The sequence below is a fragment of the Neophocaena asiaeorientalis genome, unplaced genomic scaffold (assembly GCF_003031525.2).
Source record: "Neophocaena asiaeorientalis asiaeorientalis breed wild unplaced genomic scaffold, Neophocaena_asiaeorientalis_V1.1 scaffold196, whole genome shotgun sequence".
Classification (NCBI taxonomy): Eukaryota; Metazoa; Chordata; class Mammalia; order Artiodactyla; family Phocoenidae; genus Neophocaena; species Neophocaena asiaeorientalis.
Genome location: NW_020173929.1, coordinates 4,761,518 through 4,788,799, shown reverse-complemented (window position 1 = coordinate 4,788,799; position 27,282 = coordinate 4,761,518).

Genomic DNA, 27,282 nt, shown 5'->3' with positions numbered 1-27,282 from the left:
ACCCCATGAGAAAGTTGGTTAAACTTTAGAGATTATTAGAGATTATCAGGCAGTTAAAAATGCTACAATTAGGCAGCACGACACTGCAGAAATAGCACACACTTCAGAGTTAGTCCAAATTAGGTCTGAATCCTTGTTCTGCCACTTGTTAGCTGTGAAAACTTGGGCTGTTTCCTGAGCCTCACTAAGTCCCAGCTTCATGATCCCTAAAGTGGGCAGGATAATGCCTGTCTTTTAGAGTTTTTGTGAGGATTAACTGAGCTAATATATGTAAAGCCCCAATACAGGATAACACTAAAAGTTCTTAATAATGAGTTCATTCTTGCACTCAGTGAATATATATTAGGCACCTACAATATGCTAAGCAATGTCCTGGGTGCTGCAGACACAGCCGTGGAAGAGATAAAGGCTGACTAATGTTGTTTCACAGTATCAACAATAATAATTCCCATTAGTATAAGCTCTCAATACACCAAGAAGATAATGTGACAGTTCCGACCAACATGCCTCTGCTAAAACTGACATAGACCCTCTGAAGCTAGATGTTTTCCTTCGAGATTATCCTGTTCTGCTTCTTTGTGAGAGCTATGAGAAAACTTAGCTTCAGGAAATAAAATGGCACTGAAATCCGGGGGTACAAAGATGAGTAAGACTATAGTCTCTATACTGAATCCTGTAATATCACACCAGCATCATAACAAATAGTAATTCTTATTTTTACTCTTGTGACTTTTTCATTCACTCATTCATTCGTTCATTGAACATCCATTAAAGGACACTGTGGCACCGTGGAACTGACGTACACAATCTGTTACAGCACTTGCACTCACAAAGTTTATGGTAAGCAGGGAATACGGATAGGTAAAGGAGCAATCACAATACAGCAGGACACACATCATGACAAGAGAAGTAGAGGGCTCATGGAAACACATAGGAACAGCACTTAGCCCAGCATTCAGGGATCAGGGAAAGTTTCCGAGAAGAAGTCCTGCCCAAACATGGGCTTGAAGAATAAGAATGATCAATGCAGAAGGAACAGCATGTGCAAAGATCTGAAGATGAAAGAGAACACGGAATTTCTTAAGAACTAAATTTAATTTGTTTGGAGTATTAGGTGCAAGGAAACAAGTGGTAAAAGGTGAGTCCTGAAAAATAAGCAGGGGTAAGATGATGAAGGACCTTGGAAGCCCTTAGAGAGTTTAGATTTGATCCCATCAAAACTCAAAAGATGGGGAAGGGGGCTTCCCTGGTGGTGCAGTGGTTAAGAGTCCGCCTGCCAGTGAAGGGGACATGGGTTCGAGCCCTGGTCCGGGAAGAGCCCACATGCCACAGAGCAACTAGCCCGTGCACCACAACTACTGAAGGCCATGCACCTATAGCCCGTGCTCCGTAACAAGAGAAGCCACCACAATGAGAAGCCCGCACGCAGCAACAAAGACCCAGCACAACCAAAAATAAATAAATAAATAAATAAATTTATATTTAAAAAAAAAGATGTGGAAGGAAATGATGATGATGATGGTGATGATGACGATGGCGATGAGGATGAGGATAATGATGACAGGAGGCTAGGAGACAGCAATTTGTCATTATAGGACAAATAAGTGATAGTAGACGTGGCTGCAGCAATAGAATGAGTGTCTCTTGAGCATTGACAATGAGCTAGACTCTGATAGGCAATTCCTTAATTAATACTCACAACTCCACAAGAGTAAGCATATAACTTCACTCTGGCTGCTGTGTTAAGAATGGATTAGAAGAAGCCAAAATTGGAAGAAAGAAAACCAATTAGGACACGGCTTGCCGCTGCCGCCGCCATCTTGAGTTGGGATGTAGTGCCTCTCTGTGCTAGAAACTCTGGTCTGAAGGTGCTGGGTTAGAGGCCTCTGCATGCCGCACCCCATGAGCCAGTGAAACTAGACTAAGCACAAAAGATAAGACAAAAAATAGTGGCCTGGAACCGAACCAGCAATATCTTCGAGGTCTGCCTGTATACAATTTGATGAGTTCGGACATATGCAAACACTCATGAAACCATCACCATGATCAAGTACTGGAAGGTCAATGTCTTTGGGTTCTGTGGAAACAAGCAACCATTGGTAAGGACCTCAATTTTGTCAACAGATCCTGAAAAATACACTAGCCTACCCACAAGTCCTGTTTCCTGTGTTGTTTCCCCAATCCTTTGCGGTTGACCTCTTCCAGGAAGCCTTCCTGACCACCCCTCCCCAGCAGGTGACTCCCTCTCCTGTATCTTGCGCCACAAAAGTTGTGTATACAGAATACGCATCACAGATCCATCTCTGAGGGTGAGAAATTAGAAACAACATCAATGGCCATCTAGAAGGACATACTAAAATACGGTGGGAAGCTGACGTGGAAATGACTCTTTTGGAAAGGGATTTTCAAAGTGGACTTTGCTCAAACTCAGCAAATAATTAACTTTTCATTCTCTCATAAAATTGAGACTGTGGCTGGTTCAAAGCCCAGGACCCCAGGCCTTAATTGAATTAACTTGGTTTTCCATCCTTGTGAAGGATCATTCCAAACCATAACATTTAGCAAGGGCTGCCCTTCCTGGCATGAACATAAGTGTCCATTGAGAGGAAGACTGCAGACTCAGGACCGTGGCACACAAATTGGGCCTGAGTGGAAAATGGGACACTCTCCAAAGGGGACAAACACTTTAAAGTTCAATTTGAATACATCTCCACACAACGCTGTGTCCACCAAAGCAAAGAGAGCGGCCAGTCCCCTGGGCTGCCCAGCCGTGGAGCACACCTGGCTCTTTACTCCTGCGCCTTCTCATCCGCTACTTCCTTCACCTGGAGTGGATGCTCTTGCCTCCCTTCTCTGCATGACTGCCTACCCGCCACCTCCATTCAGACCTCATTTGTTCCAGTCCTCCTTAGCTCTTGCGCTTTGATTTTGGCTTCGTTCATGTCCGCTCTACATATGCATTTGCTCCAGTCCTCCTTAGCTCTTGCGCTTTGATTTTGGCTTCGTTCATGTCCGCTCTACATATGCATTTGCACCCCTCACTTCCTGAAACGAAACGTATTTCTCCAACTTCAGATAAAAAGTTGTTAAGGAAGTCCAAAAGGTCAATGATGGAAGTCACTCTCCAAAGCTGGATGAGTCAAAATAAGACAGTCTTCTATTATTTCTATGTCCAACAACTGTATGTACAGAGGAGCTAAAACAACAACAATGACAACACATAAAACAAAGGGCTTGCAATTAAACTGTAAGTCCCCTGAGGGCAGAGAGCGGTCTCCTCTTCGTGAAGCTCTCTGCTTGCCTTTGCACTCTGCTGTGCATGGCTAAAACAATAAATACTTGGTGGATAACACATAGTCTGCAAACCAAGAATAGGACATCTCCCATGCCTGAACCTGGCACACCTTAGATTCGAAAACATGGCTTTAAGTAAATTTAAATTCCTGAAAGCAAAAAGAAAGAAAGAAAGAACCAATTAGGAGGCTACCACAGAATTCAAATTCAAGACCGTGGTGGTCTGGACTAGAGTCGGTAGTCTAGTCCAAATGGGAGACTTCTGAGAAGTACCTGCGTCTAAGATTCAGGACCCTGTGGTTACGACTGAGAACATCAATTCTTTACTGCTTGATGGAATCTAGAAAATTGAGGTGATGGTGCTTCACCTGCTTCAAATCCAGACCACACACTTTGCATGTCCTTGTCGGTCAAATCTTTATAAGGAATGTTTTAAATTGTTTCTTTCTTATAACAGTCAAATTCAGAAATAAAAAGCGTTCTGTCTTTTCAGAGCTCTGGTCTGCAGGATTATGATTATTATACATTTTCCCATCAATGGGGAAGAAGCAGAAAGAATCAGATGCTCCCACAGAGACCCACAGACTGCAATGAGGTTGACCTAAATTCTTCTTCAAGAATTCCAGCAAATCTCTGGCCTCCAGAGCATTGCTCTAAAGAGGGATACTGAATTTGCCAATGTAATTGCTGTACTCAATGGGTGATACTGGATAGGGTGTAATCATAAAGCAACTTTAGTCTTTCTCCTACACCCAGCTCAAGTCACTCTGAATCCCCTCCCCCAGCCTGGGACAGCAGTCAAGACGGCCCCAGGGCTTCCCAGTCCCCTAAGGTCAAGAAAAATTTCACTTTAATAATTAAAACGGCTTATCCAATATAACAACTAAAACTCAAAAACAACTTCATTTGATATAAAATTTCTCCCCTCTCGGCGTCCCTAGCTTCGGGCTTGGAGCCTGCAGTGGGCGCAGGGGCTTGGTTGGCCACCTTTGTCCTACTGCTCCCCACTTCTCCCCACACAGTGTGTTTCTAGAAATGGTTTCTAGCTTTCTGGCCATGGGCTCAGAGGGAAAGAGGGGGAGGAGGAAAGGGCACAGTAGGCACAGTCTTTGTGGCAGGGACCGTTGTATCAATAATTTGGTGTTGGGTCCCCAGGGTGTGGAGCTGGTTCTTCCATGGGTCAGTTTGACAGCTTTTTCTGAAATCCTCCAGCTAGGAGCCTTTGCACGGCTCTTCTCCATCTGCCCACTCCACAGGGACTCCCTCTAACAGGGTCTTTTTGTCTTTCCAAGCAGTCCTTTTGAGAGGAAGCCCTCAGAGCTCACATGCACACCCACAGGCTGGCTCCTTACTTCAAGCCAGAAAAACAGGCGTCTTTGCCCCGTGCAACTCACTCCCTGCGCAGCCAAGCTAGCAGCATCACCCAAATAATTTCCTCTCTGATTTCTACTCAACAGAAGTCTTACGCTTTCTAAATTCCAGAGATCACATGTCAAGCTTTCCAAGAGTTCCCCCTGAAGCCCCTCTCACTGAGCCTAAGGTGAAGAGAAGCAGCCCCCAGCCTCCCCCAGCACGGTGGGGGGAAGGCACAGCCCCGACAACTCTCTCCAACCTCTTATACGGGCTACAGGTGGATGGATGGTCACTAGTGCCAGCAAAACCCATTTCACAAACTCACTGGCACGCCCTGCATTGATAGGCCATACTTCATTTCAGGATGGCATTTTACTTGGAACCGAATTGTGTTTTTCTCCCCCTGTAGGACCTCTGCCCGAAGTCTGAAATAGGAAGAGATGCACATAAGATCTGTTACTTTAAAAAAGACTAGGAACAATTACTAAGAATTCTGAGTACAATTATGTTCTCTCTGATCCTGCACCCTGGATAGCAACCTAGAAAAGAGCACATTCTATGTGAATGACAAACAAGGTGACTTAGATCTCTGGGTGCTTTGGCCAGCTTTTCAGCAATGACCCAGGACCTTCCCTGCTACATTCCCTGAATGTTTCTGTCCAGCTTTCCTGTTGTTCCCTGACTCCTGATTCTGTCTCCCATTTGCATCCCACTCACTCACTTTGCATTTGTTGACTGATCTTGAATTCACTGACTTATCCCCTCAGTATACACCAAACAATTTAGCCGAGATTCACATTTGTCTGGAAGGAAATAGCAGAATAATTGCTCTAAGCTCAGGACCCACTTTACTCAAAGTTACAGTGCTTTCACTGTAACCTTTTTATGTATTTAGTGTGACATGGGAGACCCTGTGAAAATATCTCCTTCACCTAGTATCTAAAAGTCTTATATTAAAGATTCATTTTATAAATGTGTCTTAATCATCACCTTGTCTTAAGACTCTTTCAAATTTATGTAATACTGATGTGCATTTAGCCAGGGATACATTTAGGCACAAGTTTAAGGGGAACAAGATTTATTCCTTTTAGCCTATAGTTTCATTTTCACAATTATATGCATATATTTTAAAATACTTCAGTCATTATGCAGTTGCAGAGTTGAATTTTTGACAAAACAACAAATTATTTTTAGTATAAGTATATGCCAAATAGTGTGTGGAACATACTTATATAAAATATATGTATTTATTATTCATCTGAAGTTTAAGTTTTGCTGGGTATCCTCTATTTTAATTGGTAAATCTGGCAACCCTAGTCCCCAGACCTTTCAGTCTGACTGCTCATTAGTGGTCCTCAGATGAAATAAGCACCTTCTAAAATACATCGGCAAGTTTTTAAATGGCAGTGATAGATTGGCATAGTAATATGTCAAAGACTGATTCCTTCTCAATTCTGAATCCAAGTGATTGCTAACATCTTTCTTCTGAACTCCCTATAATTGTGTTTTTCTCCCCCTGTAGGACCTCTGCCCGAAGTCTGAAATAGGAAGAGATGCACATAAGATCTGTTACTTTAAAAAAGACTAGGAACAATTACTAAGAATTCTGAGTACAATTATGTTCTCTCTGATCCTGCACCCTGGATAGCAACCTAGAAAAGAGCACATGCTATGTGAATGACAAACAAGGTGACTTAGATCTCTGGGTGCTTTGGCCAGCTTTTCAGCAATGACCCAGGACCTTCCCTGCTACATTCCCTGAATGTTTCTGTCCAGCTTTCCTGTTCCCTGACTCCTGATTCTGTCTCACATTTGCATCCCACTCACTCACTTTGCATTTGTTGACTGATCTTGAATTCACTGACTTATCCCCTCAGTATACACCAAACAATTTAGCCGAGATTCACATTTGTCTGGAAGGAAATAGCAGAATAATTGCTCTAAGCTCAGGACCCACTTTACTCAAAGTTACAGTGAAAGGACTGTAACCTTTTTATGTATTTAGTGTGACATGGGAGACCCTGTGAAAATATCTCCTTCACCTAGTATCTAAAAGTCTTATATTAAAGATTCATTTTATAAATGTGTCTTAATCATCACCTTGTCTTAAGACTCTTTCAAATTTATGTAATACTGATGTGCATTTAGCCAGGGATACATTTAGGCACAAGTTTAAGGGGAACAAGATTTATTCCTTTTAGCCTATAGTTTCATTTTCACAATTATATGCATATATTTTAAAATACTTCAGTCATTATGCAGTTGCAGAGTTGAATTTTTGACAAAACAACAAACTTTTTTTTAGATAAGTATATGCCAAATAGTGTGTGGAACATACTTATATAAAAATATGTATTTATTATTCATCTGAAGTTTAAGTTTTGCTGGGTATCCTCTATTTTAATTGGTAAATCTGGCAACCCTAGTCCCCAGACCTTTCAGTCTGACTGCTCATTAGTGGTCCTCAGATGAAATAAGCACCTTCTAAAATACATCGGCAAGTTTTTAAATGGCAGTGATAGATTGGCATAGTAATATGTCAAAGACTGATTCCTTCTCAATTCTGAATCCAAGTGATTGCTAACATCTTTCTTCTGAACTCCCTAAGAAAGGAAAAGAAGTTTGACTCCAGATTAGCCAATATGGGAAAAGGGTACCCCAACACATAGTCTTTGCTCTAATTCCATCTCAAGGCTTCCCAGAAAGATTCTTAAAACAATATGGAGTCACCAGGAGTATCTTTGGCTGCAAGTAACAGAAAATGTAGACTCGAACTGGCTCAGATAATAAGGAAATGCCAGAAAGCCTATAACTGGAAGCCCAGAAACATAATGATGCCATGAAACCCCATGTTCTCTCTACCTCTCTTCTCTGTTCTCCTCAACGTCCACTTCCTCAAAGGGCTGCCTTCTCTCCTTACAGCAACATGGCAGCCAGTGGCTGCTGGAGCCGCGTACCTCCCTGTCTACTTCCAGCAGGAGAGAAAGAAAAGGCTGTCCCTCTGACTGGGCCAACTCAGAACATTCTGCCCCCACCCCCTTAGACTAGTGAGTGCCATCACGGAATGCCATGCATTAATCACCTTAGAAATCAGGGCTCCTCCTGTAGCAGGGAATGGGAAGGACATATAAACAAAAATGGGCTTCAACAGGAGTTGGAGAGAATGAAAGGCAGCCAGTAGGGCTCACTCAAAACTATCATTAGTTCTTTAAATTTTTATTCAAATAGGCCATTAATTTGATGAAAAAGTTGCCCTTAGTGTGTCTATAAGTAAACTCACTCTGGTTGGTTTGACAAACCCCAGTGAAGCAAAACCAGATGAATTAAGTCTGCCTTTGGGAAAATATACTAATAGCTATATTAGAAACATAAGAATTTCAAGAATTTATACAAAACACTTTTCCCCTGGGACTGAGCAACACAGACATGTTCAAAGTCATTCCTGAATCTTCCTCTTATGAAGGATAGTAATAATGACACATTAAATTGAATAAATCCTCTTAGAACTATTTCTACATTAATTTCATTTGGGTCTCACCATAACCTAGAGACAGTCCCGTTTTTTCAACAAGGAAACTGAACCCCATCCTGATTTAGGGACCTGTCCAAGGTCACATTCAGTTACACTGGAAATTGGAACGAGAGTGCAGTCCATCTTGTCACACCTTCTTGCTGCACACAGTGGAGGCATGCATCTTTTTATACTGAGACAAGAGCTCTGGTCTATATGCAACTTCTGGGCTCAGCATGGCAATGAAGAATGAGTTAGTTGGGGGAGGGGGATACTTTTAGAAATGCTGCTACCTTTTTTTTTCTTTATACAGCAGGTTCTTATTAGTTATCCATTTTATACATATCAGTTTATATATGTCAATCCCAATCTCCCAGTTCATCACACCACCGCCACGCCTCCCGACCGCTTTCCCCCCTTGGTGTCCATACATTTGTTCTCTACATCTGTGTCTCGATTACTGCCCTGCAAACTGGTTCATCTGTACCATTTTTCTAGGTTTCATGTATACGCATTAATATATGATATTTGTTTTTCTCTTTCTGACTTATTTCACTCTGTATGACAGTCTCTAGATTCACGTCTTTACAAATGACCCACTTTCATTCCTTTTTTTTTTTTTTTTTTTTGCGGTACACGGGCCTCTCACTGTTGTGGCCTCTCCCATTGTGGAGCACAGGCTCTGGATGCGCAGGCTCAGCGGCCATGGCTCACGGGCCCAGCCGCTCCGCAGCATGTGGGATCTTCCCGGACCGGGGCACGAACCCGTGTCCCCTGCATTGGCAGGCGGACTCTCAACCACTGTGCCACCAGGGAAACCCCTCATTCCTTTTTATGGCTGAGTAATATTCCATTGTATATATGTACCACATCTTCTTTATCTACGCATCTGTGGATGGGCATTTAGGTTGTTTCCATGACCTGGCTATTGTAAATAGTGCTGCAATGAACACTGGGGTGCATGTGTCTTTTTGAATTATGGTTTTCTCTGGGTACATGCCCAGTAGTGGGATTGCTGGGTCATATGGTAATTCTATTTTTAGTTTTTTAGGGAATCTCCATACTGTTCTCCATAGTGGCTGTATAAGTTTACATTCCCACAAACAGTGCAAGAGGGTTCCCTTTTCTCCACACCCTCTCCAGTGAAATGCTGCTACATTCAAATTTAAAATCATTGTATTACATTTTTAGTAGCCTTTACATAACAGAATAATATGGGTAAGAATAAAGTCCATGAAAAGGAATCCTACACAAAGTCTTTATAGCTAAGCCTCTTCTTTTCACCCACTGCCACTATATGAGTTATAAACATTTTTATTAAACATACAGACACATACACACAATTCACAAAGTATACACTGAACTGGTTTAGGCAGAAGTGTAAATGCACTGGCTCACAAAACTTAAAAGTCTAGGATGTCTCAACTTCAGAGGCTCAAAGAAAGTCACCAGTGCCTGGTAACTTGCCCTCTCCTGGCTCTGCTATCCTACACATGGGCTTCAGTCTCAGGCTCCACTTGGGGATACAGTAGCTGCCATCTTTTTCAGAAGGAAACCTCTGAGTATCAACACCAACACAAAGGGGAGTGTGCTTCTCTGCCAACACTCCCAGAATTGTCTCCTTGTTACCCACCGGCTCTGAGAGGGCTACATGCCCATCTCTGAAGCAGTCACTACAGATACAATGACTACAGAATACAGATCTCTGATCAGGCATGCTGGAGTTAGATGCCTACCTATGCGGCCAGGGCTGCAGTCAACTCCATCCAAAGCACATAGATTACATAGTGAAGGGGAAGTGGTTACCTAGAAGAGAAACAGAGTCCTGTTTTGTTTTGATTTTTAATCTTTTTTTACACTTTTAATAAACTTAACTTTTTTAGAGCAGTTTTGGGTTCAAAGCAAAATTGAGCAAAATGTTCTGAGAATTCCCAAATACCCCCACCCCCACTCATGCACAACCTTGCCAATGTTGACTTCCGACACCACAGTGATCTATTTGTTGCAACTGATGAAGCTAGATTGACACATCACTATTTCCCAAAGTCCATAGTTTACATTAGGGTTTACTCTTGGTATTGTACATTGACTGGGTTTTGACAAATGTATGACATGTATCCATTATTGTAGTTTCACACAGAATAATTTCAGTGTCTTAAAAATCCTCTGTGCTCCAACTGTTCATCTCACCCTTCATTCTAACTAGACACAATTAATCATTTTACTTTCTCCATAGTTTTGCCTTTTCCAGAATATCACATTTGGAATCACACAGTATGTAACCCTTTCAGATTGGCTTCTTCCACTTATATATGTTTATGTTTCCTCCATTTTTTTTCATGGCTTGGTAATTTATATCTTTTTAACACTGAACAATATTTCATTCTCTGGATGAACCACCATTTGTTTATCCACTCACCTACTGAAGGACATCTTGGTTGCTTCCAAGTTTTGGCAATTATGAATAAAGTTGCTATAAATACCCATATGCAGGTTTTTGGGTGGACTTAAGTTTTTAGCTCCTTTGGGTAAATACCAAGGAGCACAACTGCAGGGTTGTATAGTAAGAGTATGTTTAGTTTTATAAGAAACTGCCACTGTCTTTTAAAGTGGCTGTACCATTTTGTATTTCCATCGGCAATAAAAGAGAGTTCCTGTTTCTCCACATCCTGCCAGTATTTAGTGTTGTCAGTGTTTTGGACTTTGGCCACACTAATAGGTATGTAGTGGTATCTCATTTGTTTGTTTGTTTGTTTTTTGGTTTGGGTTATTTTTTTTTAATTGGAGTACAGTTGATTTACAAAGCTGTGTTAGTTTCAGGTACACAGCAAAGTGAATCAGCTATACATATACATATATTAATAGCCAAGACATGGAAGCAACCTAAATGTCCATCAGCAGAGGAATGTGGTACATATATACAATGGAATATTACTCAGTCATAAAAGAGAACAAAATAATGCCATCTGCAGCAACATGGATGGACCTAGAGATTGTCATACTGAGTGAAGTAAGTCATACGCAGAAAGAGCAATATCATATATCACTTATATGTAGAATCTAAAAATAAGGGTACAAATGAACTTATTTACAAAACAGAGGTAGAGTCACAGATGTAGAAAACAAACTTATGGTTACCAGGGGATGGGGGGGCAAGGATAAATTGGGAGATTGGGACTGACATATACATGCTATTATATATAAAATAGACAACTAATAAGAACCTGCTTTATAGCACAAGGAACTCTACTCAATACAGAGTCCTGTGTAAGAAGAAGGGTGATTAGATGCTGGGAGACAAAAATTAATGTATCTATTACATTCATAAGCAAAAACAAGAACTTATTCAACATCATGCTAAACTATATTGTACCATTGCCTATGTAGTGCCTTTTCTCAAGTCTTTAAAGAAACTGAATTAACCATCTGGATTATTCCCTTTTGGGCAACATTTGCACAGGTAATCTGACTCAGGAACAATAAGACACAAACCCTGAGGTTTGAGGTTATATTTTCATTCAAAGAAACTGACTTTGAATGCCAGTTTAATGTACATTGCCATTCTTTATCTGATGGCTTAAGAACAATTAACTGGCTGGAGGAGACAAAGAGAAGAAAGGATGAAGCCCCATGCTTCCTAAAGGTTACCAGCATGAAGCAGAGAAGGGCCCTGGTTTATGCTGAGTGTCAGAAACATTTGTCTCTGAAGCTGAAATGATCTCACTGACAGATACAAAATCTGATCATGGGGAGTTTGTAGGAGAACTTGAGCAGCAAGGAAAATCAAAAGCAGTGAAAATCAAGCCAAAAAAACCCCAAAACACTTTCAGAGCTGGTCATCACTTAAGAGTTGTTCACAAAAGCTCTTTTGTCCTCTTAGAAGAACGAACCAACTCCATATTAAAAGATGTGGCTAAAATCTCACTGGCAGCCATCAAGTCTGGAACTTTGCAAACAGCAGTCACCATGGAGATGTTTCAAGTGCCCTCACATGAGCCTGCATCATTTCAGTCCATTTTCCAAATGGATCTAAATTTTATCTTGCCGGGTAAATTGCCTTCTGTCTCACCTCTGTGTCTCTCCCTCTCCTTCACCCATACTTTCTGTCACAATATTTTTAAAAAGGAAAAATGAATCCCTACCCTCTGAGGTTTCAGGCTCTGGACTAGAGATAGAACCAAGGGGAAGAAAATGAAATTCTCAAGTAGACACTATTTACAATAATATAAAAAGAATCAACTGCCAAAGACTATATCTAACAAAAGATATGCAAGACTTCTACACAGAAAACTACCAAATATTGTTAAGAGAAATTGAATAAGGCCTAAATAAACTGAGTGATATTCCAGGTTCGTAGTTTTGTATGCCCCAATGTTGTAAATCTGGGAATTCTCTACAAATTGATGTGTAAATCTAAAGCAATCTCTATCAAAATCTAAATCTCAGCATCTTTATTTTTAAGAATTTTACAGTGTAGTTTTTTAATTTACATAGTAAACAAAAGGCCAAAAATATCCACGATAATGGCAAAAAGGAAGAACAAAGTTGGAAAATATATACTACAAGACGTTAAGACTTATCATCCCAAGACACTATAAGGCTGCAGTAATTAAAGTGTAAGTACAGGTACAAGCATAGAAAAGTAGAATAATGGAACAGAATAGGGAAACAGACCCCATGTCTACAATCACTGAATTTATGATAAAGATAACTTCAGAACAGAGTAGAGAAAGAGTGGTCTTTTCAATAAACAATGCTAGGTCAATTGGTATCCATAAAGAGAAAAAGTAAGTTAGAATCATAACTCACACCATACAGACAAGTCAACTGCAGACAGGCTGTAAATTGAATGTGAAAGATAAAATATACATCTTTTAAAAGAATATGAAGGACAATATCTTTATGACCTCGAGGTAAGCAAAATCTCTTAAACAGGACAAAAATACACTAACCATAAGAAAGAAATTAATAAACTGAATGCTGTTTAAATTAAGAAATTCTGCTCACTAAAAGATACCATTAAGACAGTGAAAAGTCAAGGCACAGAGTGGGAAGAAATATTTTTTAAAATATATATATATACATATCCTACAAAAGACTCGCATCCACAATATATAACTAATGTTTGCAAGAAAAAGACAGATAACCCAATAGAAAAATGCACAAAAATAATTCAACAGGCACTTCACAGAAGGGTTTATCCAAATAGCCAGTATATATGAAGAGATGCTCGACTTCATTCGTCATCCAAAACAATGAGCATTAAAACCACAATATGGCTAAAATGAAAATCACTGAAAATGCCAAGTGTTGGTAAGGATGTGGAGTATCCAGAACTCTCATACACTGCTAATGAGATGATACATTGACACAACCACTTAAAAAAACTGAATATGTGCCTATCCTGTGATCCAGCAATTTCATCCCACATAGATAGCCAGCGAAAATGACTACACATATTCACCAAAAGACATGGACAAGAGTGAGCATAGAGCATGATTCATTACTGCCAAAAACTAGAAAATACCCAAATACCCATCCATAGCAGAATTCATACACTGGAAAATTGTATTATGGTGTGAATTGTCAGTATAGCTATTACTTTCGCGGGGCTACTGATGACTGAGTATAAGGGAGGTTTCTGGGATGCTAGTAAAATGTGTACTTTTGATGTGGGTGCTGATTATACGTATCATAATTATGAACATATAATTCTATGTTCACTTGGTAAAAATTCATTTACAATCTATGCACTTTTCCATATATAGTTATATTTCATAAGGAAATTTCAAATACTGGGGATAAAGAGGGAAAGAATGAAAAGGGAGAAGTGCTTGCAAATGCTCAGGAAATAAGCTAACTGAAACAAGTCCAATATTGGTAACTATCTTCTGCCAACTGGACATGACTTTGTGTGACATGACATGCCAGGCAGAGAGCAGCCCCATCTTGAGGCAGTTCAAACATCAGTACCAAACTATGATGATGCCCACATATGCAGAATTCCAGCATTCTCTCTCAGGGTTTGAGGAAGATACAAGAAAGTGTTTTCCCGGTCTGGTAAAGAGGGCCATTCTGCTAACATGTTGTTTTTGGTTTAGCAGGCAGGTCCTATCTACTCAATGACCTCATCCAATCTCACGGTTTCAAATGACATCTAAATGCTGATGATTCCAAAATGTATAAAACCAACTCAGACCTCTCCACTGAACTTCAGAATTATATAGCTCGAATCATACAAAAGTGCCATTTTTTGTGGGGCTAAAAATGTGTGATTTCAGATAGCTCAACTTATAAATAAACTGCCTAACTTATATTTCTAATAAGCATCTCTAATATAACTTATCCAAAACCAAATCTTCCTCTCTTGCATCTGCCCACCTCCATACATGGCAATCATATTCTTCCTTCGCTCTAGCTAAAAACCTGGAGCCATCGTTGACTCTTCTCTGTCTCTAAAACCACATATTGAATCCATCAACAAATCAACCCTGCCAGGCTTGCCTTCAGAATAGATCCACAGTCAGACAGCTTCTCCCCACCTTCACAATAGCACCTCGGTCTAAGGCACCATCACTGATTGCATGACTTTTTGCAATAATTCACTCTGCATGCTCCCTTCTCCCTCAACCCCCAAATTTAGTTCATCCCAGCAGCCAGAGTCATTCTTCAAAATGTTAAATCAAATTGTATCACTCTTCTGCTTAAAATCCTCCAGTGGTGTCCCCTCTCATTCAGAGTAAAGACCTAAGTCCTACAATTGCCCAAGAAGCCCTACATCACTGAGTTCTCCCATCACCTCTCCAATTCAGACTCCTCCCACTCCTCACCTTGCTCATTCCACTCCAGACACCCTGGCCTTGTTGCTGTTCCTCCAACATGCCACACAGACTCCCACTCCAGGGCTCCCTGCTGTTCCTACTGCTGGAAACACTACCAGATATCCATACTATACTTACTCCTTCCTCTCCTTCAATTCTTTGCTTTTCACTGGGAACTTTCCTAATAACCATGTTTAAAATTCAAAAATTCCCCCACAGGCACTTTTTAACCACCTCCCTGTTCTATGTTCCTTCATAGCACTTATCACCATCTAACATACTATGTGTTTTACTTATCTGTTATTTTATTATAAACAAATTCGTATACGTTTCATAAAGACATGGATTTGTTGGTTTTGTGTTCATCTGTGTTTCCAGTATTTGGAACAGTGCCCGGCACATAGAAGACAGAAATAAATATTCAGTAAATAAATATTCAGTAATGAAAGAAGGGAAGAATATATCAGGGATCCAGAATCCTTCCAGTTTTCCACTCCTCTCTCCTTAGAATATGACCCTTGTCCTCATGGCCCAAGATCACTGCTCAGTCTTTGACATCACATCCATATTTTAAGCAGCAGGATTCAGGAAGGAGGAAGAAATACATGCCCCCTTTATTTTAAGTAGACTTTCAGAAGTCCACACTTCATTTCTGTTTATATCCCATCATCCATAACCTAAGCCATGCTTTCCCAACCTTGGCATTATTGACATTTTGGACCAGATAATTCTTTGCTATGGAGAGACTGTCCTGTACTTTGTAGGATGTTTAGCAGCATCTCTGCTAGCATTCCACCAGATGCCAGTAGAACATGTCCCTCTCCCCACCTCCAAGTTGTAACAAAATGTCTCCACACATTGCCAAATTTCCCAGGGAAAGAGGGATACCCCTGGTTGAGAACCACTGACTTAAACTGAAAGAGGTGGTACCTATCACAATAGTAAATATCAGGTGGTAAATTTGGAATTCTGTATTTTGAGATATGACAGGGAAATGGATGTTTGGTAAGTATCTAGCAGTCTCTGTTGAGAAAAAAATTACTCCTCCCCAGAGGCAAGCACCGTTGTCACTGTTTGGAGATAATTTCAGAGATATTCAATGCATAAAAAATTGGCTTACTTATATAAAGAGTAGCTTCTGTCATACTAAGCTATGCCTTGCTTTTTTTTTCTCTTAACAAGGCCATGTTTTTCTGGGATAGGATATGGCCTTTCTACCTATGGATTCTTTTATTTCTGAAAAGTTCTCTTAAATTTTAAATTTTAAATTTTGAAACATATCTTTAGGGATTTCCTGGTGGCACAGTGGTTGAGAGTCCTCCTGCTGCAGGGGACACAGGTTCGTGCCCTGGTCTGGGAAGATCCCACATGCCGCGGAGCAGCTGGGCCCGTGAGCCATGGCCGCTGAGCCTGCGCGTCCAGAGCCTGTGCTCCACAACGGGAGAGGCCACAACAGTGAGAGGCCCGCGTACCGCAAAAAAAAAAAAATTATATCTTTAAATATTCATTCAGTTTCCTTAACCATCATTAACACCAATTATGGGTTTTAGACTTCCTGTGTCTGTCTTCGATACCTGTTATTTTTGTCCTAATCATTTCAAAAATTTCATGGTACTTTACACTTCACTTTCCTGTGCCTTACGTTCACCAGTGTCTATCTGTTATACTGTGGCATTCAATCCTTTGTTGAACTTACTTTTCTCCTCCATCTCTTCCCAGAGCTCTGTCAGGTCACAGAGCATCTCTTTTTGGCATCTCACCTTTTTGATCCCTGTTTTCTGGAGGCAATTACTTCATTATGATATTTTTTATTAATGGTGGTATGTTTGATCGTAATTTTTGTATCTTGAAGAAAATATTTTTCTGGTGAATAGTCTTTATTTGCTATTAGTTGCTTCAATTCCTTTTCTGACTTCTTTCTTCTAGTGTCTTTATATAATGATCCTGTGACCATTCTCTTTTTGCTGTTACTCATGAGTAAGATGGTTCTTAACTCAATTAAATATTTACAGAAAATATCTCGGGGACTCACCAAGGACTCTGAGCCAAACTAGAAAGAACCCTCTTTTTATATGAAGCTGTGGGTAGAATTAAATGGTTTTAGACTTTTCTTCCCCCAGTCAGCAGTGACCCATAGCCGTCTGATCTTTTCACAATACAGACTGTCTCTCCCACCCTACCTCATTTGCAGTTTGCTTCCTGTCAGTATGCCCTGTCTGTGTAATTTCTCATTCAGTCCTGCCTGTCGTCCCCTTTACCACTGAGGCCTAGCAAAGTCCCTGTAAAGAGTCCTGACATATTCTCTGTTCCAAACAAGAATAAGACCAAGACCACCAGTTGCTACTAACATTCTCTTTTCTTCTTGTTACCAAACCAAACTTGAGTCTGCTCACCTGACATGCAGCAAAGCCAATCTATTGACACTGGGTTGTGTTATTGCAAGGTGCCCACCATGTTGCCAAGGAAGGAGAACAGGCAGTTCACGTTCAAGAGACCCAAACTCCCCAATAGCTTTCAGGGAAGGATTTTTAAAGGCAACATTAGGGATAAGGATTGTAGGGTGCCTGATCAGCTTGTGAACATTCTTCTAATTGGTTGGTGGTGAGGTAACCGGATGGTATTTTGGGAGTCAACATTATCAACCTTACAGTTCCAACCAGTTTGGGGTCTGTGTGCTGGTTATCAGCATGCAGGTTATTTCTTCCACCTGGTGGGGTTTTTAAGTATCTGCAAAACAACTCAAGGATATGGCTCAGGATATTATCTGTAGCCCTTGAGGAGGCACTGAAGGTCCTTGACTTTGTTTTACGGCTAAACTATTATTATTTTGTCTTGTTTGACTGTTTTCCTTTGTTTCTGCATTCTCTCACTTCCCTGATTAAATCTGCTCTTTGGAGCTTGGGGAAGGCCTAGGAGGCTAAAGCTTCTCTATAAACAAAAGGAAGGGGACACAAGGGTCTGTCCCCAGGAGGCCCCACAGTGTCCCACTCAGTTTCATTATATCAGAACTTCTCTATTAGTGGAGATAGCAATATAACCTGCTAAAAGATGACTTTTTCTGAACTTTGCAGCTGTTTGTGACCATATAATCAGGTTCTAGTGGATATCTTTTGGAGGGAATTCTGGCAAGTCTCTATTAAAAAAATATAGACAGCTGGAGCAAAACTCTTGCTATCCTCCCTTCTACTGCCTGGAATATGAATGTGATGATTGATGCTCCAGCAAACTCCTGGATCAAAAGGTTACCATAAAGATGGAAGCCACACACCAAGAAAGTGGGCCCGAAAAGCAGAAAACCTGACTTTTTATAACAGTGGAGTCACTACACCAGCTCTGGACGGCAAACCTCTAGACTTCTCTTATGTGAGAGAGAAACAAACTTCTATCTGTTATTTTGGTTGTTCTGTTAGAGACACTTGAACTTAATCCTGACTGAAACAACAAAGCTTTGTCCCTAAGGGTGTATTACTGAGTTTGAAGAACTGCTCTGCGAGCCTTGTCTGAGATCAGCAGCCAAAGACATCCTCTCCTGTTGGAATAACAACTACTTGACTTTTACTCCTTTTGACATCCCTTTCTCAAATATTACAGTTTGGAGTTATAAATGTTTCCTAGTGCTCTTTAAGCTGGAATTTTAGTTTTCTCAATTTTGAGTATTCTTTTTTCTTAAATGAAGGAGTAGACAGATGTAATGCTTCTCTGTTCTACTACTTTAAAACTGGAAGGAGGAGATTTTTTTCTTAGATAGAGAAGAAACAGATTGAAAACAGCAAAAGGAAATATGAAGGGCACAATCTCTACTTCCAGACTCTGATTTATGAGACATATAAGTTTCACACAAGAAGTCTGCAGAGTGGGTGATATCATCAGAGGACAGCTAATTTCTTTTAGGGTAAAAATACAGCACTTAAAGTAGATGTTGAGGATGCAGAGTTATTAGCTAAATGATAACCTAAGAGTTCCAAAGGCATAACAAAAGGTTAAAAGGACAAGGAAGTGCACTGGGTGGTCAGAATTATATGGTCATTAAGGGTCAAGGTGACAATGGGTGAACTGGGAGATTGGGCTTTCCTGGTGACAGGAAAGCTAGCAAGTATCCTAATAGCCTCCAGAGGAAGGCAGGTTCATCCTTTCATACTACACTGGAGGATGGATTATTTATATATATATATATATATATATATATATACTTATTTATTTATATATAGATATAGATAAGATATAGATATAAAACCTGGGTCCAGGTACTCATATACACAAAGACCTACTGTCTTCTGAGGTCTTACCATCTCTTTAGAGCCTTAATGTCCAACACCTTCAGTCTCTCATACCCTAAAGTTTATAGAAATCTTCCATTTACTCCCTTCCATTCTATTCAAAGATACTTAACTGCATCAGTTAGATGAGACTTAGGGAAAACAAACGCCTGGAAGAAAAGTATATTGTAGGCAGCTTCTGCTTTCCACCTCAACACAACCCCTCCTGAGAGAAGGAAACTTAACATCTGGGGGAACTGGGGTGGGGGGAGTGAAAGGGGGAAATAGAAAAACACAGATTATTATGTCAAATATTATCCTACTCCCAAAGCACTCTCTTGCTTTGATTCTCCACACAAGGTAACCAGCCCCCTTTCTCTGCTGTGACTACAGCCAAATCCTGCTTTTCATATCGGCAGAGTAGGGACGCCTTCTTGGAGAAAAGTAGGGGACCTCAGAACCTCTGCACCCCCAGACATCTCCCCCTGCTCCTGGTCCTCAGAGACTCCTTTTAACCCTCATTCTTTGAGAGCAAGGTTTTTAAAATGCTTTTCAAGGAAAATCTTCTCCAAACTTCAAAATAGAGAACATGTAGAGTGCTGGTGCTCTGGCTAAAGCAGAGGCAGGGACCCCGAGCTCTGTGTACTCAGCCACCTCTTGGCACTGCCGTCCGGGCCTGCCCCTCCCTGCCACACACTCACCTCTGCTAAAAACCCTGGACTATGGTGACCAACTCATCCCAGTTTGCCCAGGACTTTCTGGGTTTTAGCACTCAAAATTCCACATCTTGGGAACCCCCTCGGTTCCATGTGAAACAGGATAGTTGGTCACCTAACCCTAAACACACCTCCATGATGGTTTAAAAATCCCCGATTTAGAAAAATTCATTACCCTTGTCACAATATAAGCATTTCTAATAAAGGTAACATTTTAAGCCATGGTTGGTCATTGCCAGCGTAGTATGAATTAGTTCATCAGCTACTTTCCAAATGGCAGCCAGGTGAAGAACGGGATTTGATGGTGAAAAGGAGGGGTACGGCTGCCTCTTAAGCACGCCCCTGCTGACTTAAAAAAATATATGTGCACAACATGAGAGTTGCGAGTTAAGTTTTATTTGAGGCAAAATGAGGACTGCAGCCCAGGAGACAGCGGTTCAGATACCTCTGAGAAACTGCCCCGAGGCGGCGAGAGGAGGAGCCAGGAGATACAGGAGTTTTGCCGCAAAGAGCAAGTAGTCAGAAGTCAAAAGATTATTGTTAAATAAAGAAAACCAAATGTCTCAAGTTAAGGAATTCAGCGCTTTTCTAGGTGTGGGAAGATGCAAGAGTGGGCTCAGTGAAATCATTCCTTTGATATGCACCTCAGCTACCTGGGGCCAGTATCCTGTATTTTCACATCCTGAGTTTCCTCAGGGCTCGCCTTAGGGAGTGGCTGCAGTCTGATGGCTGCTAGATGGCAGGGATCCTTTTCAGCCCTGAGTCGCCTCAGGGCTCACCGGCTCACGTTGGAGGGTTGCAATCATTGATGACTGTGCCATCCTTTGTTTATTTATATGGCAGGAAATATTCCATATATAAATATTCCATGCCCTTTACAAGTATTCCATTTATCACCCTGTTGGTCTTGTCAAAGTCAAATTCACTCACCCAGTTTCCTACAGGGACACCCTAGTGGAACACCCCGAACCTGCACCCCCTCCATACCCAAGCAGTGTCTTCGCTCCCCATATGAGGAAAGATGCAGTCAGGGCTGCAGAACAGACTAAAACCAAGGACCCACGCGGGGAATCAAGCCTTGACTTCACTAGAATATCCCTGTAACCAAACTAACCAGCCATAGAGAAGCCTGTATAATTGACTTGGAAAAGCTTTCAGGCACAAGAGTCTCTCACAGCATTGGGAACCAAGGCCCAAACTACAGAACGAGCACCCAGCAGAGAAAGGAACCGCTCAAAGATACGCAGATGATCCCCTTTGCTGGCAAAGTTGTCCAGATGCTCATGCCGTTCATTAAGCCCAATTCTAATTCATCTGTGACCTTACTGAAACTGTTTCCCTGAGCCTCTAACACCTCTCCAGATTCAGACACCCTTTCCCTCCAAGTAGAATTTGAGGGTCTGTTTTTCTTATTAAGTTTAACTGAAAGATGACTGAACCATGGTCCTTCATAAATAGGGAATTCCCTACCAATAGACCTTGTAGAACAGAGAGGTGGCAAAGAGGCAGCAGAGACATGATACAGCTTCTACAGTCTGTACAGTGATGAAAGGCTGGGTCCAGCCTGGACCACTTCAAAGTCAACCCATCAGACCTCAGACACTGGATAAATTGAAAACAGCACATTGTGTTTAGAACAGCAGCATTCAGCGTGGCAGCAATGAGACCGAGGAGAGATGGGCTGAGAGCATGAAGGGATGTGAGAGAGGTGCAGCACAGACAAGGGAGCAGCAGTCAAAGGGGTAAAACCCAACCGCTGTCCTCAAACCCAGGGTTTCCCACTCACATGCCAGGGCACACTGTGTGCTACGAATGACTCACAGGTGTTTCCAGGTGTTAGCGCCTCTGTACTGGTTGGGCCTTGGGGGAGCTGGAGATGCCAGGCCAGCTGCCTCCAGCTGTGAGCAGCCTTCTGCATGCCCCCAGTGGCTGTAGGAATATAATCATCCTTACCTGTGCCGTGTTAAATGATGTTGACATCGGGTTTAAAATGTTGGGAAGAACTGATAGAAATCCATTCGTGACCCCCATCTAACTCTGAAGCCACATCTGTCTTCTTTTCTATCAGAACAAATACCCTCAACAACCACAACTAAGCAACATGGTACAGAGAATGCAGGCTGCTCTAGGAATCACCACGCCTGTTACTTTATCAGTCTAGGATATATTAGGGTGGTCTGTTTTTCAAAGGTTTGTTTTCGAAACTTGAACGCACTTGGGTGGATTTGAGTATGCCACTCTTACCCCAAAGCTTCTAACGAAAACACTTCTATAGCCTCCTCTTGTTTTTAGGGTAAACATCAAAGTCCTTACCAGGACTTGCAGGACCTTCCAGGGTATGGCTTCTTTGGGGCAGGAGTCTTAGTTGCTCATGACAGACCCACTCTAACTGGACTCAGGGAACCTCTGGGAGAGACAGTCAGAAGGTTCCAGAGCTAGGAACAACAGCCAGCCTCACCCAGACTGCTCCCTGACTCCGTCCCTCACACAGACTGCCCGGTCCACCCCTCCCTTGCTGAGCACTGGACACCAGAACCTCCCCCACTGCTGCCCCTGAAAGCCGCCACTGCCACCACACTCCCCAGAGATTGAAGTCAGCATGGCTCCCGCTGCCTCACCTCGCTCTCTTCTGAAAAGAAATTGCACTGGGGGGAGCCCCTAATTGTCAGAGCTTACAACAGGGCTGTGCCCTGCCTGTAAGGGAAGTTGGGGGAAAGAGTATTCTGGTGTCTGCTTTAGGAAGGTGGAGTGCATGGTGTGGGAAATTCCCCGAGCGTAGGAAAGACAACCAGTGAGGGTAGACAGTTACCAATTTGACACATGCCCATTTGCTCCACTGCTTGACACTCCAGCTTCATCTTCCTTGCTCCTTTTCACGCCAGCTACATGGGCTTCTCTCAGTTACTCAAAATATCATCATGCCTCCTGATAGTAGAATAATCCCCCCTCCCAAGAATGTCCACACCCTAATCCTTGAAATCTGTGCACATGTTGTCTTACATGCTGAAAGGAAATTTGTGGATGTAATTAAGGACCTTGAGGCAGGGAGAGCAGCCCGGATTGTTCAGGTGGGCCCAATGGAATCACAAGGGAAGCAGGAGCATCAGAAGCAGAGGGGCTGTAATAAGAAGTGATAATAGAAGCAGAGAGTGGAGGGCTGCAAGATTGCGCTATGAGCTAAGAAATGCAGCCAGCCTCTGGGAGCCAGAAGAGACAAGGAACAGACTCTCCACTAGAACCTCCAGAAGGAATGCAACCCTGCAGACACCTTCACATTAGCCCCATGAAACCCACTTCAGACTTCTTACCTCCACGGCTGTAAGAGAATAAGCCTGTGTTGTTTTGAGTCATTAAGTTTGTGGAAATCTGTTACAACAGCCATAAGAAATGACTGCAGTCCTGCCTTAGCACATGCTGTTCCTGCCTGGAACACTGACCCTCAGGTCCTCCTGTTCCTTCATATCTCAGCTCACGTATCCCTTTCTCATAGAAACTGCCTCTAACCTCCCAGACTAGGTCAGTTCCCCTAGTATCTTTTCTTACAGCCCCATGAACTTGTACTTTATGGCACTTATGACAATTATAATTTTATGTTGGAGTTATTATTTAATTCTACTCTCACCAGACTGTAAGATACCTAAGAACAGGGGCATGTCTAGTTTTGCTCTCCACTGTATCTCCATCACCTGGCACAATACCTGGCATACAACAGGTGCTCAAGTAGTATATGTTGAAAGAATGGATGGATCTCGTACATGCACAGTCAACGCTAGCAGCAAAGCACTTTACATGGCTTAAGAAGCTGCTTATTCAGAAAAAAATCTAGACACGGCTTCTAAACATGGCCAAGAGCAAGCACTCAATAAACGCTGGATAGATGGACAGATACATGGATGCACGGATGGTTACACGGACCAACAAAAGAATGGACAGAACACCCTAATAACCATATACATATTTTTAAAACTTGCTGGAGGATTTATCTTACAGGAATAATATTTTGATCAATAATTGCCTGTATTACAAAATAAACAGTCATGGGGATAAAGTGTACAGCATGGCGACTACAGTTAACAATTCTAGTTAATACACAATTAATGGACTGCACGGTTGAAAGTAACTGGGAGAGTGGATCTTGAAAGTTCTCATCATAAGAAAAAAACCTGCAACTACGTATGGCAATGGATGTTAACTAGAGTTACCATGGATCATTTTGCAGTATACACAAATATCAAATCATTATATTGTACACCAGAAACTACTATAATGTGATGTCAAATACACCTCAGTGAAAAAGAATAGATGCTACTCGTAAACCATGACCCTTGAATGACACTCCACTCCTTAATTGCATTCCCAGCCTGTCATTTGTTCACTGCATTCAGAAAACCTTTACTGAACTCCTACTATGTGGCAGGCATTTCAGAGACACCAGAAAGAGCAAAACAAGGTCAAGAATCTCTTGCTCTTCTAGAGCTACATGACTCGTCCTTCATTTCATTTAATCCTCACATACCCTGTAAAAGAGATCATTTCCTGCCTGTTGCATCAGGTTGACAGTCGGCCCAGCCTTTGTGGACCCTGCTCTGAGCTCTGTTTAGATGAAGGAAGGCGGATGTAGAGGATGTTATCAGCTGGCATTTTCCAAATGCTACTCTGACAGGGATATGGAATCCTGACCTCCTTTGTCAAGAGCATTGCCTTTTCCTGACAAAAGGACTACTTTGCCACCCAGTTGTTCAGTGTCTGTATCACAGGATCCTGAGCCCTTTCTGGAACTTTCCTCTAACCACCGGCAGCCACCTCTCTACAAAATGGAGATACAGACATCGTCTTCTGTGCCCTTCTTGCTCCTCCACTCCTCTTCCTGTGCCTGTCTGTGCCTTTCCCAGTCCAGGTGCCTGATCTATATCCCACTCCCAAGGGCCTGGACACTCAGGGAGTTTCCAAAACGGTGACGAATGATAGTGCCCTAGGTGTTCGTCCTCTCAGGATGATTTAAATTTTGTAAGATTTTCCCAAATATTAAGTTCTTCAAAGTTAAAAGAAATTAATGGCTAAGGATGATCACTTGCGCACGATGCCTGATGAAGAGGAAAAAAATGTTTAAGGCAGAAAGTCTTGATCAGTGCCTCAACTCATCTCCCAGAGCTGGGCCACAACCTCTACGCACAATGTTGCACTGCCTGCTTCCCTAAGGGACCCGAAGCTGAGCCACTGCAATGAAGAGAGACAGACCCAATGATGGGCACATGCCAGGAGCTTCATTACTAAATGGTGCTTTGCTAGAGATGGCGATGCATGCAAGCAAAGGACGAGGCACTTCAGAACAACTGCCCGTGGCCACATCCGGCATTGGTGGATTTTGTGAACAGCTGCCGCCTTAAGCTTTGTTGGCTCAGCCTGGCTGAAAGCTGGGGCGGAACAGAATGCCCGGTTCCCAAGGCTGTCCTCCAAGTATCTGGAATGGCTTATTTTTTTTTTTAGGATTTTTATATCTAGATATTGAAGATATAGTGTGAAAATGAGACTATCATTTTTTACAAAAATCCAGAAAGAACAGCCCCATCAATCAAGAAATGATTCTCATTAGTCACTTTCTAGCCTATTGCCTCCAGATTACACTGGGCTGCCAGCAGAGATGTAGGACCACAGTTAACAAAACATCCTTAAAGATACAGGCTGCAACCACAATGGGCACGGTTAGGACTCACACAGAAGCACAAGCATACACCCTGCCCCTCGGCATCTCCAGGCTCCTGGTTTAGGAACCTCCCATTTCTCAAAACGAATCCAATGAGAATGTAAACCCACTACTAGTTCATGTGTGTGAAGTCAGACCTTTCATGAGAGAGACCCAGAAGACACCAGCTGAATATGATAAACGAGAAACAGCAGGATGTGTAAAGAGCTTGGGCTCTGAAATCAGACTCAGAACTAGGTCTGAATTGGGCTTCTCCACTTACTAGCTGTGTGACCTTGGACGAACTACCTAAGTTCTCTGGGCCTTGGTTTTCCAATCACTAAAACAGGGATAATAATATTGCTTTGTATAGCTGTGGCGAAGGTTAGAGAAAACATGTTCAAAACACATATCCCAGTACCTGTCACTTAATAAATGGTAGCAATTATTATTGGTAATCATGAGTATTGGTAATAAATGAGCATAAATGTGCTCTCTCTCTCTCTCCCTCTCCCTCTCTCCACCCTCCCTTTTCTCCCTCTCCCTCCCTGAAGTTGTACCTACCACAGTCCTACTGCTACTCTTCCCTTCGGACGCCTACATGACCAGTCAGTCTCTCAAAATGAATTTATCAACTCAGACCAGGTGCTGAGCGATAAACTAGGTCGTGTTGGAGACACCATTACTACTGTTGTCAGCAATAACTGATTTCAGCTTTTGGACACAAATTTGGCTGTTTTGTGTTCTGCTGCCGTCAGGGAGCAATCTTACAATGGGGACCCCTCCCTAATGGAAACATTTGGGAGAAGTGGGAGGGAATCGCTACAAAGCAGGCACAGGACAAAACAGCTGGAAGTGGCCTCCCTAATTGGCATCTTCCCGTATTATGACAGGTTTATGGCAGATTATGACGGCAGAAAGCGGACACGCAGGGACGGAGTGGCAGACAGCACGTCCTCAGATGGAAGTTTCCGCAGTCTTCCAGATGTAGCCATTCCCTTTAACCTGTATGTTCATAGTGGCTCCAGAGTACACTTCCCGGGGACTCCCAGGGCCATAGATCATTGTCAGTTTGTCTGCCAAGTCCAGCTCTACAGAAGCACTTGGGAAAGACCAAGCAGCTAATGACAGCAGGGCAATCAAGGGGAAAAGACAGCTGGGCTGGGGGCCGAGGGGACCCTGGGCTCCCATCCTCCCACCACTTGAACTTCTAGCAAGTTCTTGTTCCCCTAAGGGTCGCAGTTTCCTGTCAGCGAGAAGGCTGACCTGTATCCCTCCCCTTCCTATAAGAGGAATGTTGTCATGGGTGCTCACTTTGCTTATCTGTAGTTTCTACTTTTTCTACACTATATACATATCTTTGAGGAGAGAGATATATAATTTTTGAGGTTTCTTCTGATGGTCCTGCCCAGATCTTGTCCATCCCTGAACCAAACAGCAATCCCTTCCTATAAGAGGAATGTTGTCATGGGTGCTCACTTTGCTTATCTGTAAGTTTCTACTTTTTCTACACTATATACGTATCTTTGAGGAGAGAGATATATAATTTTTGAGGTTTCTTCTGATGGTCCTGCCCAGATCTTGTCCATCCCTGAACCAATCAGCAATATGTGTGTGTGTGTGTGTATACAGATAGATAGACAGATAG